The 18,920-nt window shown below is 35.2% G+C and overlaps 1 protein-coding gene across 2 annotated transcripts in view; it reads left to right on the forward strand.

The window, feature by feature from the left end:
* Positions 1-9,860: 9,860 nt before the first annotated feature.
* Positions 9,861-18,920, forward strand: part of LOC120413084 (1-phosphatidylinositol 3-phosphate 5-kinase) — a 192,502-nt gene continuing 183,442 nt past the window's right edge. For both annotated transcript variants that reach the window (XM_052708872.1, XM_052708873.1), the window contains exon 1: positions 9,861-11,300. The gene's annotated coding sequence lies outside the window, so the exon portion shown is untranslated. The remainder of the gene's footprint in view (positions 11,301-18,920) is intronic.

Raw genomic sequence — 18,920 nt, forward strand, 5'->3', positions numbered from 1 at the left:
AAACTAACTAGCCACCACATAGTTTTATTGAGGTTTCATGGTAGCATCTTGATTGCTTTATAGTTTTAGTTAGTTTTTTTTGAGGTTTCATGGTAGCATCTTGATTGCTTTATAGTTTTATTTGGGCATTCACCGCAAACAATAAGCAAGAGCTAATTAGTAGGTTCTATCAAGGTTTTATGCCTCGGACATAAAACCTTGTGACAATAAAAGCTAAATGGCTTTCAATAAGGTTTTATGAAAGTTTTAAGAGAGTCTTAAAAATCCAATGGCAATGTCATCTCAATCGGTTTTATCGCAAGGGTGTTTTAGCTGTCAAGTGCCATTAGGCATGCAAAAAGCATACTTAAAACCAGAAGCTCCTGAAAAGCATTTAACGCGGCCAATTAGTAGTGCACAAATATGGCGCTAAACGCGTGTTCTGATTGAATTTGATTGACCACCATCTTGGTTAAACAAATAGAGAAAAGAAAAATTTGATTTAAATTTCACGAAAAACACACATTCATGCTGAATTTCTGGTATATATAATGTAGCGATAGACGTTTAAAAATATTTTAAATTTGTTTTTCAAAAAAACTGCAACAAAATAGTAGTTTATGCAACAAGTTGCAAAAAGAGGATTTTTTCAGCACGAGTCGTACATTTATCCAACGAGGTTCACCGAGTTGGATAAATACGAAGAGTGCTGAAATAATCAAGTTTTGCAACGAGTTCCATACAACATTTTTTGCAATTCCAAAAAACACACACTGAGTGAAATTTTAAGTCAAATTTTCATGTATTTTGTCAATAAGTCGTTGAAATCAAAAAAATGTTGAAAAGTGTTACTTTTCGAAACAAGTGCTGAAAAGTTCAACTTTTCAGCACCCATTTGAGTGCTGAAAAGTAGAACTTTTCAGCATTTATTTTGAAAAGTGTTGCTATTCGATTCTGTTATTTTTGGTACAGAAAAGTAGGTTATTTCGTCATTCAAGAATGACAGAAAAAGTAAGTAGTTTCACGACGGAATTGCAAAAATATTTTTTTTAATTAAAAATTGTAATTTTAAAATAATGATTGTTGATGAAGCGGGTTGATTTTTTCGGCTGAATCTCCTCTATATTTATCAATAAAATTTCAACCGCAGCTGTATTTGAGCCACCAATTATGAGAAATAAGCTTTCAATTATTTTGATTATCTCTAATATTTATTATTTATCATCGCCATTTTTGACAACCATCTCCATAATTTCATTTGGCAAGACGAAGACTTATTTTTGTCAAAATAAAACCTATTTGGCATAAGACGTTTGAAGACGTATGAAATGTAATTTTTCCATAACTCCTGACAATGTTTTACCAAAGGTTTTATCAAGGCTTTAAGGATGTTGTTAGGATTCAGTTGTTAAGTCATGAAATCCTATGTAGTTTTTAATAATAGGCCGTTACAACCTTTTGCGGAGGTCCTTTTGGGTATTAAGTGGGGTTTATCAAGGCTCTGGGTAGTTAGTTACGACTAAGTGGTTTTAATGTTGCTATTTGCTGATAGGTTTTATAGCGGTTGTGACAGCTTTGATAAAGCCGAAAATGTTACTTGGGTATGCAGATAGGACTTTTTGAAAATTTAATCTAGAATTGAAAGCACTTCTACTAGAACACACGAAGAATTCAAACAACAATGCAAACGGTCTTTACCGTCCAAGTGAAACTTACCTGTGGATACCGTGGAGAATTTCCCTTGTCCTGTTTAAAAAGTGGATACCCGTCTTTCAAATCTCCTATCCTTGTCCCTGGTGTGCGGTGGAGATGGGAACTTTCGAATGTTTTAAAATTAAAGAGCTCGTACCACCCCTCCGTCATGAGATATCATAAAATGGACCTCGGATTCGTAATCAGGGTCCAAAATTACCCCTAAGAATAAAAGGGAGTAGGGACAACTTTTTTAGATTTCGTGTAGTTTGCTTTTCAAAGAAATTCTGGATTCACATATATTGGTCTCTGAGACTCGAAAACTATGTATGTTGCTCTATGAAGTCAATAGAAATGGATTTGCAAAATTGTGGAAAATTGCACATGATTCAGTAATCTTTATTGATACCAACAATGACAAACATTATTCATGGCGTAGTTTCCTCAGTGACAATATAAGTCATTAGCATTATTCAAGCCATGCCAGGTAATCTTCCCATTGGTCGCTAAAATTAGACGGTCATTTAGTATCCATATACTTACGGTCGTCCCTTCGCCGTTTTGCTCGGTGTAATTTTCCCACCACAATTCAACCAACCAACCATGGTTCCATGAAGTCCCAGCTCGGTAGCTGTTCAGGGAAACCCCTTAGAATAGAGCCAAACTCCGCAGCTCGTCTCTCATTAGTTATTCAACTGATTGCGGATAATATGACAAAACAACGGCACCAGGCTAAAATTGCCGTCCCAGGCTGATGGTGGAAGGTAACCACCATCAGCCGGAGTATACTTACCCCGGTGGCGGCCCACATGTTTTCCCACATGATGTGCAGCAAGCTAGTTTCAGCCAGGAAGACTTGGCGTCTAACTTGCCAGGAAGATGCGCCGTGGTTGTGGTTCTCGAAAACCGCAAGTGAGCGGGCGCGAGCTTCGCTATTATGAGATGCATCCGGGTTGACACGGAAAATTCTTTATATTGATTTTCTGATAATTTAGATTGCTTGATTTTAAATAAAATTTATTTGATCATATTTATGGATTCAGAATGCGACTCTGAATTAAGATGTTGTTCCTCCAATCAAACACATAAAATTTGGACTTGGACTTGGACTTGGACTTGGACTTGGACTTGGACTTGGACTTGGACTTGGACTTGGACTTGGACTTGGACTTGGACTTGGACTTGGACTTGGACTTGGACTTGGACTTGGACTTGGAGTTCGTATTTATTTTGATTCCATATAAATTTAAAAATTTCCGTGCATTCCAACAGCAAGCAACCTCCTACATTCTAGGGTAGATTCCACGGCTGCCAGTGACGAAGACCAGCCCCGGTGGTTTTGCATCTTGTTGTCGCAGCAGCGTCACATGATTGAGTACCCCGGGAAGAATCCACCTGTGAGACATTTGATTGACTCGAAAGACAACGACGACGATGAGCAACGATCCGCGGGAATTGCAATCATGTAGAACACATTGGGCACTGTGGCTAATAAGCACCTCACAAGGGGGAGAGGCATTCTGAAGCTGTTGACGCCGTTCTGGTGGTGATCAGTTTAATTGATTGATCAGGAATGCACTCTCTAGACGTTTGCAGTTTGCACCTTAATTTACGTAATTGAGTGTTGTGACCACTTGAGTGCAATCTTTATCTTTAGATGAGTATAATGAATGGAATCATACAAGTGACTTGTTCAGATGTCTAAATACTGGCAATTTAAATTTGTCTTTACTGTAAATGCATTTTGATAAATTTTTTACAGAGTTTTTAATTTTTTACCTTAACTTATTTTCATGAGACGTTATAAATTCAAAAAATTCCAACATGGTCTGAACACTTTTGCCGAAAGGCCTGCCAAAACCAGTTTGTAGCGTGCAATTTAGAGCATAATCAAAACACCGGTCTCAGCATTTTTTTTCTGTCTGCTCCCTCTCTCAATCTATTTGCCTCATAAAGCTCTTCTCTCTGAGATGAAGCTTTTACTCACAGCAAGACACTATGTCGAGAGAAACACTCTCACAAAACAAATTCGCGAATCAGTGACGTCATGGCTTGGAATGTTTATCTCCTCCCCGTCAATCCTCTCTACACCACCCCAAACCACCCGTTCACCAGCATGCTCTTGTGTTATGTTATTCTTGCTTATAAACCTTTGAACACCGCGCCACGCCACGCCGAGAGACGGTGAGCATAAATACTGCAGCGTGAGCAGATTGAGCAGACTGGGAGGAGAAAAAAAATGTGTGAGCCACTTTTTGCCGCTCTGTTTTGATGTTTTTATTTTCGTTTGTTGGCTTCGCGGCACGATTTTGGATATTAACAACACATTTTGTTTGGATTCAATGACCAAATAATATTATTACGTTTAGTTTTGAATTGTTTGATCAGTTGTGCAAGAAATTTCAATTTTTTTAAATATCTTTATACAGAAATTTCCCACGAAACATGATTCGAAAAAAAAGTTCTCCGATCGGACTCAAAATTTTTCTGTGGGTTCGTTGCCCAAAATAATAAGACCCGTATTTTTTGCCATTAGGGTGACCTAAGCCGTGTTAGGATGGTCCGAAAAATGGCCATTTTCGTCATTTTTCGCAAAAACCACTTTTTTCATAAAATCATATCTCCGCGCCATTCGATCCGATTTTAGCTGTCTTAGAAGCAAAAGAAAGGTGATTAATTTGGCTATTTGGGAAGAGAATTAAAAAGTTTCAAAAATCTAGCTTAAAATTTGAACAGGTCGTATGAAAACTTAAAAAGCTGTTTTGAAGGTCTCGGGACTAGGCTGTTTATGTCTGAAAATATTTTTATCTGATTCCTCGAAAAAAAATTATATAACGTATCAGAAAATGGTGAAGTTATGATTTCAATTTTCTGAGTTACGATTTTTTTTTTAAATAAAAACTGGGTTTTTCGACGCGCCACGCGCAAAAATGGAAAAATGACGACTTTTTGCCTTCCTCACCTCACTGAGGCAAGGCTATAAAATCACTCGATAAATGAAATTCTTAAATACATCTCTCAGATATACCTTCACGTATACCTATCGACTCAGAATCAAATTCTGAACAAATGTCTGTGGGGATGTGTGTAGACATGATTTTTTTTCCACACGATTATCTCAGAACTGGCTGAATCGATTTTGTTCCTTTTGGGGTCCCCTAAGACCTTATTAAATTTTATTCTGTTTAGTGAAGTACTTTTCAAGATATGCCATGACAAAGTTTTTTTGTAGCTACTAAAAAGGGTGATTTTTGCCTAACCTCAAAGGCCGGTTCTTTTTGCATACGCGCGAGTGTCGCACAGCATGCATGTCTTCTGGTTGCCACATTGCTTAAGCAGTGTCTGCGTGTCTTCTGGAAAAAGTCTGTATTAATTATGTTGCTGAATACATCATTTTGTCTCGACAAAGATTTACACGAACTTCTTGCTGAAGTATTCTACTCATAAGACATTGTTTACTAAGACTAGAGGGAAAGCATGCAATTCCATCGTGCACCTAATGTTGGCATATCAGCATTTTTAAATTTCTTTTAAAGTCCCCCCTTTCTCCTTTATTTTGGAGATTTGGTTAAAAAAGAATTGAAAATTGCTGTTCTGGTAAAAACAATAATAATAGAAAAATTTAATGAAAAAAAATAAAAAGATTAAATTCAAAAAAATTAAAAAAGAACTTTAAAAAACTCTTAAATAAATTTGAAAATACATCCTAAAATACAACATGAATGTGAGGAAGGCACCAACCACCTTAAGGTGGATTTAGTAACTTTTTTTTTCTCTAAAACTGCGATAACTTGAAAATTCCAACGATGACCTATACATGTTAGGGTACCAAAATGTTCGTAATTTAAATACGCAACTTATCTTGTTTTAAAAATTGTTTTTTTTTTATTAAGGCCATTGCCAAAATTTTTTGAAGTTTATGGCCCTCGGCTCTGACCGAAGTTTAGGGGGGGGGGGGGTCAAAAAAAATATTAATATTGAAATTACAAGCCTAGGTTTCAACATTCGGATGAAAAAAAATGTTTTAAAATGCATTTTACACGCGTCCAGCTGCTTTCTAATCATTAGTTTTTAAAATATCGATGGATTGATTGAATTTTCGCGAAGAAAAAACTTTTCGTACATTGGTGCAGTGGACTCTCTGGCTGTCGATCTTCCCGATATCGATATTGCTCCAGCTGTCAATACATTTTTCAGTCCCTTCAAATAGATTGCTTTGATTTTACGTTCTATAATTTGATGCCTCCCGCTCTCGACTGTCCCTTCAATATCGACAACGAGAGATTCCACTGTTTTTCATGAATATTTAAAATGTCTTCAAATTAGTTCAATCATGCTAAATATGATTAGAAACACAGGAAAATGCATTTTAACTGGTTTTCAGTAGATCAAACTTTAATTTTCATTAATATTTTTTGCCCCCTGATTATTCCATGGGGATGATTTAAGAAGAAGATTCACCATTCCGCATTTTTTTTTATTGCAAGATGCTTTACTGCCCAAACGGCTAATATCCACCTGTGGCAAAAACGAGATATTAGCACCAGGTGGTAGAGGATGTTCCAACGCATCTTCTGGAACTTTAATTTCACTGAAATAGTGTTTAGACTTGGCTGCGAATGCGAAAAACCAAACGGCTAATATGCCACTCTTATGGGAAATTGCCTTGACAGAGATTTTGTGACAAACTCTAAAACGCGTTTTTCTCGGAATACTTGATTTGGCATAATAGCCGAATGTTCAATTATGGGCAGTTTAGGTAAACACCGAAAATTAGGTTGAAATTTTAAGTAAACAAAAAATTCTATAAATCTTTTTATTTAATCTGTTTTCGATAAGAGCCGATTAATTTAATCATTTTATAGGCAATAGACTATTTTTGTTAGCTTCAAAACATATTTTTGTTGCAAAAGTGGCTTGCCTAATTTGCGTTCACCAATATCAGTGTCTTGGGTTTGTTTATCTTTTGCTCTTTGGTTTGACTGAGGGATTGGTAGCCAAACCCACTTTGGTCTGACAGTTTTGGTCTGACAGCTTTATGCTGGATTTTGGTCTGACCACGCGGGGGATTGGCAGCCACACCCCCTTGGATTATTCAGGCCGATTTTGATGGAGGGGGGGGGGGGGCTTGGATTATTCTGGCCATAAACTTTGAAAAATATTTGCAACGGCCTAAACAAACACTTATAAAAAAAATACTTGAATGAACGAGGGCAAATCGTAAGATGCTTTAATTTTAATAAAGATTGTTTATTTCTTCTCAAAAGGCACTTATTTTTGCCCCAATGATTCACTTAAAACTAAATTTACATACGTAACAAAGATCACAAGTACACAAATTTATAATGGGGGTTACTAAATAAATCTTATGAAGTCTTGTGAACCAAAGACATCAATTTCATCAGTATTAATTTTAAGTTTGCTATAATGAAATCAGCAAATAAAAACAACAACAAAAGCATTTCTATGTTCATTTTCAATACACAATAGCAAAAATGTCAAATGCAAATAAAAACGTGTTTCCGTTATTATCTGAAGCCTTTTTGCCTTCCTCACTGAGGTAAGGCTATAATCCTGCTCTAAAAATGAACTTTTTATTAAAAGCTCGAAGACCCACCTTCATATATATATATCGACTCAGAATCGAAAACTGAAAAAATGTCTGTGTGTGTGTGTATGTGTGTGTGTGTGTATGTATGTATGTGCTCAAAAATCTTGCCAAGTTTTCTCAGCACTGGCTGAACCGATTTTGATCGAACCAGTTGCATTCGACTTGGTTTAGGGTCCCATACATCGCTATTGAATTGTTTGAAGTTTCGATAAGTAGTTCAAAAGTTATGTATACAAATGTGTTTTCACATATATCCGGATCTCAATTATATGTATGTCAACGATGTCCGGATCCATCATCCAACCCATCGTTGGCTAGGTAATCAAAAGACCTTTCCAACAAGTCCACAACATTGAAGATCTGGCAACCCTGTCTCGAGTTATGACCACTTAAGTGATATTTATGTACTTTTTTGAAGCAGGATCTCACTTAAATGCATGGAAACGATGTTCGGATCCATCATCCGACCCATCATTGGTTAGGTAATCGAGAGACCTTTCCAACGAGTCCACATAATTGAAGATCTAGCAACCCTGTCTCGAGTTATGACCACTTAAGTGATATTTATGTACTTTTTTGAAGCCGGATCTCACTTAAATGTATGTAAACGATGTTCGGAACCATCATCCGACCCATCGTTGATTAGATAATCAAGAGACCTTTCCAACGAGTCCACAACATCGAAGATCTGGCAACCCTGTCTCGAGTTATGACCACTTAAGTGATATTTATGTACTTTTTTGAAGCCGGATCTCACTTAAATGCATGTAAACGATGTCCGGATCCATCATCCAACCCATCATTGGTTAGGTAATCGAGAGACCTTTACAACGAGTTCACAACATTGAAGATCTGGCAACCCTGTCTTGAGTTATGATCACTTAAGTGATATTTATGCATTTTTTTGAAGCCGGATCTCACTTAAATGCATGTAAACGATATCCGGATCCATCATCCGACCCATCATTGGTTCAATAATCGAGAGACCTTTCCAACGAGTCCACAACATTGAAGATCTGGCAACCCTGTCTCGAGTTATGACCACTTAAGTGATGTTTATGTACTTTTTTGAAGCCGGATCTCACTTAAATGTATGTAAACGATGTTCGGAACCATCATCCGACCCATCGTTGATTAGATAATCAAGAGACCTTTCCAACGAGTCCACAACATCGAAGATCTGGCAACCCTGTCTCGAGTTATGACCACTTAAGTGATATTTATGTACTTTTTTGAAGCCGGATCTCACTTAAATGCATGTAAACGATATCCGGATCCATCATCTGACCCATCATTGGTTAGGTAATCGAGAGACTTTTCCAACGAGTCCACATAATTGAAGATCTGGCAACCCTGCCTCGAGCTATGACCACTTAAGTGATATTTATGTACTTTTTTGAAGCTGGATCTCACTTAAATGCATGTAAACGATGTCCGGAACCATCATCCGACCCATCGTTGGTTAGATAATCGAGAGACCTTTCCAATGAGTCCACAACATTGAAGATCTGGCAACCCTGTCTCGAGTTATGACAACTTAAGTTATAACTGTGTACTTATTTTTCTGGACTTTAAAAAAATAGCTGAAATATGTGTCCAAACCACTCATATTACCCATTGTTGGTAAAAAGTGAGGAAGGCATCAACCACATAGGTGGATTAAATTAGTTTTTTTATAGAAAACAGTGCCACGCCATTTTCGGCGACACATTTCCTCTTGCCAAAAATGATTGGTCAATGATAGGTTTAATTATATTTCTATCACACAATAATGAACAATTTAAAAATTGACGTTGATTTTTGGCAAGCAAAAATGTTGCAAAATTCGTGTTGCCAAAAAATGGGATGACATTGTGTAGCAATATCTCGAAGGACTTTCAACGGATTTTATTGCTCAAAAAAAAAATGGATCAAGCATAAATCTAAAATCTAGGATACCTCAGGTGGCTGAATTTTGCTACTCCCGATCATTTGGTCCAACCCCTGTATTTGTTTGAATTGAAATTTGAAAATGCAGAATAGCAGAAGTTATCTTGCAATGTACTAAAAAAGTCAACTTGCAAGTACTAAATATATAAAAAAAACACCTCTGCTAGATAACTTTTTAGTACCAAAGTTATCGTGTTTTTTTTCGAAAATCATCGAATCTGCAAGATAACATCAGCTCAAATTTGCAAGATAAATTCACCTTGATTTTTGCAAGGTAACTTCAACTCAACTTTTGTAAGATAACTTTCTGCAAGATAACTTCAGCTCGATTTCTGCAATTTTGTTCTAAATATCTTTACTTGCAAGATAACTTTAGTTGGTTTCGTAGAACTTGGCTGTATGATAATTTCGATTTTATTCAAAATAATTGATAGAATATTTGTATGGATAAATTAAACTAAAGAAATTCCGTCGTATCTACATTGTTTATGCTCTGCCAACACTGCCCTCCCCGCAGCATAACTTGAGCAAATCACCTCAATCTCTCTGAACAACATTTCTCTCCCTCTCTAAAAGCTCTCTCCCAGTCTCGCTGCAAGCTTTTTTTGCGGGAAATCCTTCAGCCGCACGGTCGTCGGTCGCAATCGCTCCATCATTCTCGGTGGAGCCTCCGTCGAACGCGGTTGTCGTCGTCTGCGACTGGTTTTTCTCTTCGCTGAGCTTTCAGAGCTTTTCTGCTGTGTGGGAAATTTGGCGCGCGCGTTTTTATTCTACTCTGCCTACCACGTGTTTATGTGCGTGTGTTATTCTGTGTGTTGAGGTGGTGGATCCTTGCCAGTGAGGGGAAGATCCTTTCCGATTTGCTTTGGGCTAAAATCGGAAAGTGAGTTTGACCAACGACAACAATTGTAGACGCAGAAGCGGTTGATGAAGTGTTCCCTTGGGGGTTTGGGAACTGAAAAGAAGAAGAGTGTTGGGAGTTGTGAGTGAAATAAAACCGAAAATTACTGTCACTCCATTGTGAGTTGACTTCCTGTTTCCGACGCTGTTATATCTCCTGTTTCAGGAAAAGCTCCCTCGAGGGACCGGAAGTGCTATCAAAAAGGGAAGCGGGCCCAAAATTTACGTTTTCATCTGCTGTGTGTTCGGAAAGTCGTTTGTAAAAGAAGAAGGAAAATCAACGAAAACAAGTCGAAAGAAGCGTTAGATTTATTCTCCCTGGTGATATGTCCTGAAGATGGACGGCAAGTGAAAGATTTATACGTTGTCAACCTAGAGAACGCTGCTGGTGAAGGTCCTTTTGCAGTTTGTGATTGTGAATAAAAGCTTTATTCCCAAAAAGAGAAACACACAACAAAAAAAGTTTTCCATATGACCCTAAATGGTTAAATAACAGAAAAGAGAAAAGTCGAAAAAACGAATAAATTTTCCAATCCAACTAAAGCCCAAGTGAAATAAATTAAGGAAGGAAATAAATGTTTATGGCACCGATGTTTTGGCCCGGAATAAAACCAGATTGCTACTAAAAGTTCGTTGCGACTCGACCAGCAAAGTTCAGTCGAGGGGAAAAGTGATTTTCGCAACTTTGCATTTGAAGTCGGCTCAAATGATCCAATAAAGTGTTTAAAACATGTGCAGAGATCATCAAACCAGAAAATAAAACAAATAAAATAAAAGTGTAGAGTGAAAATTTCTGCACAAAAATAATAAGTGCAAATTAAACATCGAAAAAAGAAAATTCAAAGCAGAGGTTTAATTTAATCTAACGAGAAGAAAAGTATCCAAAGCTTGTAAACAAAGTCGTAAAAAAGTACTTTGGGTCGAGTTGGTTGCAACAGCAGAGGAGCAGATTTTCAACTTGTTTATTGCGCGCGGGAGAAGGCGAATTTTTACTGTCTCAAAAGCAGTGATTGAAGTTTGTTGGGGGGGTGTTTCGGAAAACGATAGCGCCATTGTTTGTGATATTTCGGGAGTTGATGTGAAAGTTCATTGAAAGTGCTTTTGATCAAGTTTGAGACAAAGAAGGAAATTGAGCGTGTTTTTTGAGGGGAGGCTGTTTTAACAAGTGGATTTGCGGAGCAATTAGCAGGTGAGATTAATTACATTTTTATTCCAATATCATCAACCGTAGAGATGATATTGAATGGTTCTTAGTATTTTTTTTAACATCATTTGTATGGTTAGGGTTTTCAAAAATGTAATTTTTATTAATTTCGAAGATAAATAATAATCAATCATGTCATAGAACAGAGCATATTTCTGTATTTTTATTTGATTAGGTCTTATGAACAAATAATGTAAAAAATGAGTGTATCCCCCTCACACTAATGTCCACCAGAGAAAGCTTCACACTCAATGTTTACATATGATTGCATAAAAAATGTGATATTAATTTATACAGCGTTACCTTAAGGACCGTTGCCATCTCAATTATTTTAGTCACTTTTCAATTGAATCTTGTAAAATACTTGAATGTTTATTTTTTAATCAGTTATAGCTGAAAATTTTATTCAAATATCAAAAATTCAAATATTTTCTACGTACGCTTACATTTAAACCTGTATTTTGTCATCACTTTTTACATTTAGTTTCAGTACAATCATATTCGAACATTCAACTTTGCAACATATTTTATTTAGTACATTCAGAGATTAAATCGTTTAAGAATAATTCTTAAGAAAAAAACCCTTATAATCTAGCAATGCAATAACCAAAACCAGCGTCCAAAGTATTGTTTAAAAGTAAAATTGGCTGAACTTTTAGAAAAAAACACTTCCAAAAGCACACGATCGAGTCACAAATAGTCAAAATTATCACTCTTTCAAAAAACTTCTTCGTAAAATTATGGTAACTGGTAATGTTTACAAGCAATCTCATTTTATGTATTAATCAAAATTGTTGTCTGCCTACAACGTTGTAGAACATTTTTACACTCTAAATTTAAATTTCCCATGAAATAACATGTTCCAAAAAAAATGACAGTAGAGTAACGGAATGTGACAGAGTTTTTAATTCTTTCCTTGTTGTGGTTTGGTTGAGCGTTTTAGCAGAATGCATTACTGTGAATACAAAGAGACGAGTAGTTCCTTTTAATTCCGCTATATATATTTTTTTTCCTTGTGTTTTTTTATGAGAAAAACATTTTTTTTTCGGAATTTTGAGTACGCCATTGAATTGGGAGTCCAATTTTTCATAAAATACCCTTTGACACCAAACTTACATAAAGTAACTTTTTCAAAACTTTTTTTTAGTAAAATCGCGATAACTGGTGATGGTTAAAGCAAACCACTTATGTTTGTGTATAAATTTTTTTGTAATTGTCTACTCTACAACTTCACTCAAAAATAACCCTGCAAAGTTAGAAAAAAAACACGAAATTTTAAAATGAAAAATTTAGTTGTAAAAGAAAAATTACTCTTCTGGGTCAATCTAGACTCGAAACGTACATTTAATTTCCCTTAAAATGACATGTTCCAAAAAAATTTACAGTTGGGTAACGGAAAATGGAAGAATTTTTGAAACTTGTTTAGTGTTTTGCAAATGCAAAATACGTTTTTCGGAATTTTGAGTGCGTCATCAAAACGGGTGTCCAATTTTACGCTAAAGTCCCTTTAACACCATATCATCACCGTTTCAGGCTGCAAAATATTGAAAAGCATGTATTTTTTTCGCATTTTCAAAAATGGAAGAGGTCGTACCGCCCAGATTGTCTTTTATGGGTTATTTTTTACATTAAACCTAATTTGAATAATTATATGTTAAAGTTTTAAAACTATTACTATAACTTTTGTGAAATTCTCTGATAGTTTTTGATAATATTTAAGACCAATTTTTCCAAAAGTTTATTTTTTCAACATTGAAAATCGGACCAATAGTTTCTGAGATATTGAATTTAAAAAATAGTCTAATTTGGTAACACTTAGAAAAGTCATTTTAATCGAATTTTAAATTATCTAAGAAACTAATTGCCAGATTTTCAAAGTCTCAGCGTGAAAATAGAGCGTCCATTTCGCGAGAAAAAGCACTTGAATTATAAAATAATTGGTGAAACAGAAGTTACATAATGATGAAACTCTTTTTTATAAGCAAAAACATGTTCCTACGCGATAAGAATTACACAAATCAAGAAAAACTCAACAATATTATCAAATACAGTTATGATGAATGAAGTACCAGCATTTTACCTTCAATTTCAGGCAAATCTTAAAAATCATCAGATCAATGATTCAAAAATTCATAACTCGGTCAATGATTTTTTGAACAACCTGGAAATTTCTGGAAAGTTGGCATTTGATGTCCCCTTAAACACATCAAAAAATAAAAAAGTCAAAATAGTGTTTTTTTGCAAATCAAGTTTGAGTTTGAGTTTAAATCAAAAATCACCCATTTTTCTACCCTGTATCATGTAGTCCATATCCATACCTACAACTTTGCCGAAAACACCAAATCGATCAAAAAATCCTTCTAAAGATACAGATTTTTGAATTTTCATACATCATTTTTGTATGCACAGCTGCCAAATTTGCATGGAAAATTATATGGAGAGCAATTCTCTACGAAATCGGTCTTTTTTCTTCAATTTTAATATTTGTATTTTTTAATCCGACTGAAACTTTTTTGGTGCCTTCGGTATGCCCAAAGAAGCCATTTTGCATCATTAGTTTGTCCATATAATTTTCCATACAAATTTGGCAGCTATCCATACAAAAATGATGTATGAAAATTCAAAAATCTGTATCTTTTGAAGGAATTTTTTGATCGATTTGGTGTCTTCGGCAAAGTTTTAGGTACGGACTACACTGGAAAAAAATAATACACGGTAAAAAAAAATTGGTGATTTTTTTATTTAACTTTTTAACACTAAAACTTGATTTGCAAAAAAACACTATTTTTATTTTTTTTTATTTTTTGATATGTTTTATAGGACATAAAATGCCAACTTTTCAGAAATTTCCAGGTTCGCATTCGCATTCGCATTCGCATTCGCATTCGCATGGAGATGGTGATCTTAGCGGGTTGCAGACTGGATTTCGTCATGTATGTGTGATGATTGTCCAGCCCAGGTTGCATAGAAATTGATTAAAGGGAATTAAAACCAATTCTACCCGAACAGGACAGGCAGCACCATGAAAGCCATCCATTGCCGGCCGCTCCCATCTCCACCATTCACCGGGGCAGGAATAAGGATTAGGAGCACGGGAATTGTTGATGCTGAACTTACTTAGAAAAAGGTAGCGAAACCGCAGGCTCTTTTTCCCAACCTTATTGTGGAACTCGATCAAACTGACCGTTTGATCAAATTTGATTGAATTTAAACAACAAAGTTGCGTAAGTGTCGCGTGGAGTTGGTAGTTGTGAAGGGTAAAGGTCTGGGATTCGCCCTAAGCTAGCGATACGACCAATGGCATAAATGATTTTGATGGATTAAATGTTAATCTCAAGGCAAGCAATCGGATGCTGCTGTTGAGAAAATACCCGTTTATTTAATTTTGAAATTTAAATTTTAAATGGATTGAAATTTTATTCTCAAGGCAAGCAATCGGATGCTGCTGTTGAGATAGTTCCCGTTTAAATTTCACTATTAATTGGATTTTAATGAATTTTGTTCTTATTCTCAATGCAAGGCATTGGATGCTGCTGTTGAGGCAACTGTATGTTATTATTTTTTTGGATTTTATTGACTAAAGGGTCCTATTTTAGACAGCCGGCTGTGGAAAAATAAGACCAAACAAAAAAAAAATATGTATAAAATTATGCAATTCGATTTGCCTGTGAGTTTAATCGATTTTAAAAACGTAATTTTTCTATTACTTTTTGTATTGAAATTAAAAATAATAGCGAAGTATATCTTGTTACGGATTGGATCCCGCGCTGTGATTGATAAACATACGAAATAAACTACCGACGATCGATAAAAAAAAAAAAGTCCTCGTAAATAAAACAAACGACGTGCACGCGATACGATAACGGTACCGACGACAAAAAGCGCGACGTCCCGATCATTGAGCAAACCGGTAAAAAAATCTATTTTTCACGTTACTTAATAAAAGAACGCTCCCTAACATCCCCTTTCTTGCATCACGTCAAACAAAGCCACGTCACTCATACACAAGAAGATCAAAATATTCTAAAGAGAGTGAGAGAGAGAATAAAAAGGAAAGATCTCACCGGATTTATGTTGATCTGGATAAAAAAACATTTGCTGCCACCGCTCTAGTTTTCTTGGAGTCCCGTCTCATACACAGTTCCTCACAAGTCAACATTTTTACACCAACACGAAGAAAGCACACAACGAAAGCAACATAAATTCTCTCGCTATTTTATGCTGCACTCACACGCTGCTGGACTTTACACTCATTCTCTCGTTAGAGAGCTAAATCTTCTTCACCTTTGCCCGCCCACACACTCAGTTTAATCGATTTCTCTTCGTCGCTCCCGGTGTCATCTCGCGACCAACCTCTCGCAAGCCACACGCAAACACTTATACCGCTATTCTCACCCCAGCACTCTCTCACTTTAAGCCTCTCTTCGTCGATTTTCCGATCCTCTGCCTTTATAAATCAAAATGGCTGATTTTCATGCTTTTACGACACAATTTCAATGGCAAAAAAATGCATTCCACCACTCATCAACACTGAAACTCCACACTTCCCGCGTTACACACTTTATAGGCAAACGAATGGACATATTTTTACAGCAAAAACTTCAACTTTAACCAGAATAAAACGCGACGAAACCTGGAACACCACAAAAACGCGTCGCACACCTATCGGACATTCTCTCTCTCTCCCAACTTTTCAGAAATTTCCAGGTTGTGCAAAAAATCATTGACCAAGTTATGAATTTTTGAATCAATACTGATTTTTTCAAAAAATCGAAATTTTTGTCGCAACAATTTTTCAACTTCATTTTTCGATGTAAAATTGAATTTGCAATTAAAAAGTACTGTAGTGAAATTTTGATAAAGTGCACCGTTTTCAAGTTATAGCCATTTTTATGTAACTTTTTTCGAAATAGTCGCAGTTTTTCATTTTTTAAAATTAGTGCACATGTTTGTCCACTTTTGAAAAAAATATTTTTGAAAAGCTGAGAAAATTCTCTATATTTTGCTTCATCGGACTTTGTTGATACGACCTTTAGTTGCTGAGATATTGCAATGCAAAGGTTTAAAAACAGGAAAATTGATGTTTTCTAAGTCTCACCCAAACAGCCCACCATTTTTTAATGTCGATATCTCAGCAACTAATGGTCCGATATTCAATGTTAAAATATGAAACATTTGTGAAATTTTCCGATCTTTTCAAAAAAAATATTTTCGAAATTTTCAAATCAAGACTAACATTTTAAAAGGGCGTAATATTGAATGTTTGGCCTTTTTGAAATGTTAGTCTTGATTTGAAAATTTTGAAAATATTGTTTTCGAAAAGATCGAAAAATTTCACAAATGTTTCATATTTTAACATTGAAAATCGGACCATTAGTTGCTGAGATACCGACATTGAAAAATGGTGGGCTGTTTGGGTGAGACTTAGAAAACATCAATTTTCCTGTTTTTAAACCTTTGCATGTCAATATCTCAGCAACTAAAGGTCGTATCAACAAAGTCCGAAGAAGCAAAATATAGAGAATTTTCTCAGCTTTTCAAAAATATTTTTTTCAAAAGTGGGCAAACATGTGCACTAATTTAAAAAAATGAAAAACTGCGACTATTTTGAAAAAAGATACATAAAAATGGCTATAACTTGAAAACGGTGCACTTTATCAAAATTTCACTACAGTACTTTTTGATTGCAAATTCATTTTTACATCTAACAATGAAGTTAAAAAATTTTTGCGACCAAAATTTCGGTTTTTTGAAAAAATCAGTATTGATTCAAAAATTCATAACTCGGTCAATGATTTTTTGCACAACTTGGAAATTTCTGAAAAGTTGGCATTTTATGTCCTCTAAAACATATCAAAAAATAAAAAAAAATTAAAAATAGTGTTTTTTTTGCAAATCAAATTTTAGTGTTAAAAAGTTAAATAAAAAAATCACCAAATTTTTTTTACCGTGTATTATTTTTTTCCAATGTAGTCCGTATCCATACCTACAACTTTGCCGAAGACACCAAATCGATCAAAAAATTCCTTCAAAAGATACAGATTTTTGAATTTTCATACATCATTTTTGTATGGGCAGCTGCCAAATTTGTATGGAAAATTATGTGGACAAACTAATGATGCAAAATGGCTTCTTTGAGCATACTGAAGGCACCAAAAAAGTTTCAGCCTGATTAAAAAATTAAAAAAAACCGAAGGACCGAAATCTGAGAGATTTGCTCTAAAATACATTTCAAATGCAAGTTTGTTTTGCATTTAAAAATATTTTTTGAAATTTTTTGACGCTTTCGTTATTTTCGATATTAAAAAAAATAAAATTAAACAAATTGTTTCTTTGAAGCCAGATGTTTCATTGGCATTCACTGTGACTAAAAAGATATATTGTTTGAGTCCCATAAAACATACAAAAAATACGAAAATCAAAATAAAAAACGTAACAAAATCCACCCTAGGGTGGTTGGTGTCTTCCTCACATTTAAAGGGTGCTATCCAAAATAGACACAAAAGGGCGATGTTTTTCAGTGTTTTATCAATTTGACTCATTATTCATACCACTAGATTGGATAGTCTTCATATTGCAGGGCACTTACACTTACACCTTATGATAGGGTAGCCAGATCCTCAATCCAACTCGTGCTTGTTGGAAAGGTCTTTTAATTACCTATCCAACGATATGTCGCATGAGAGATCCGGACAACGTTTTCATCAACATATCTGAGATCCGGCCTCCAAAAAGTGCATAAATAACACTTAAGTGCTTATAACGTTTGATAGGGTTGTCAGATCTTCAATGTCTTGGATGCGTTGGAAAGGTCTTTCAAATACCTTTCTGAAAATGTATAACATGACAGGTTTTCTTACAAAAACCACCCTTTTTACAATCTTCCGAACTATAGTCAAAATTGTTATTTTTAGCATAACTTTTGAAGTACTTAACTAAACTGCAAAATTTTTAATAGCGACTTATGGGACCCCAAGACGGATCGTGTGAGGCCAAAACGGACAAAATCGGTTCAGCCAGTCTCGAGATAATCGAGTGACAATTTTTTGATCAACATCCCACCACACACACAGACATTTGCTCAGAATTTGATTCTGAGTCGATAGGTATACATGAAGGTGGGTCTAAGAGGTCTAATTGAGAAGTTCATTTTTCGAGTGATTTTATAGCCTTTCCTCAGTAAGGTGACGAAGGCAAAATAACATTTTTTAGAAGCCCACTTTTCAGTAAAATAAAAAAATGGTCAATCTTTTTTAGAGTGTTACTTTGTTTTCTTTATTGTCCTAAATAGTCTACAACTTTGCTGAAGACACAAATTTGATAAAAAAATTATTGATGCTAAATACTTCTTTGGACATAGTTTAAAACTCTGATAGATATCATTCCTGGTCGGCCATTTGGCAGCCAAGTTTGTTTTAGAAAAATACATTCAAATCTTGATTAAGAATGTATAAATAAAAAAATGGGTTTCTTGTGTTGTTTGTAGAAGCATTTTACACATTGTGATTTTTTTTCATTTCAATTTAGGCTGGTACAAATATTTTTAAAAGTTTTTGTCACCCTTCGAAATTGGCCCGAAAAATCAGGGGGCAAAAAAAATATTTT

This window comes from Culex pipiens, chromosome 2 (genome assembly GCF_016801865.2).
Source record: "Culex pipiens pallens isolate TS chromosome 2, TS_CPP_V2, whole genome shotgun sequence".
NCBI lineage: Eukaryota > Metazoa > Arthropoda > Insecta > Diptera > Culicidae > Culex > Culex pipiens.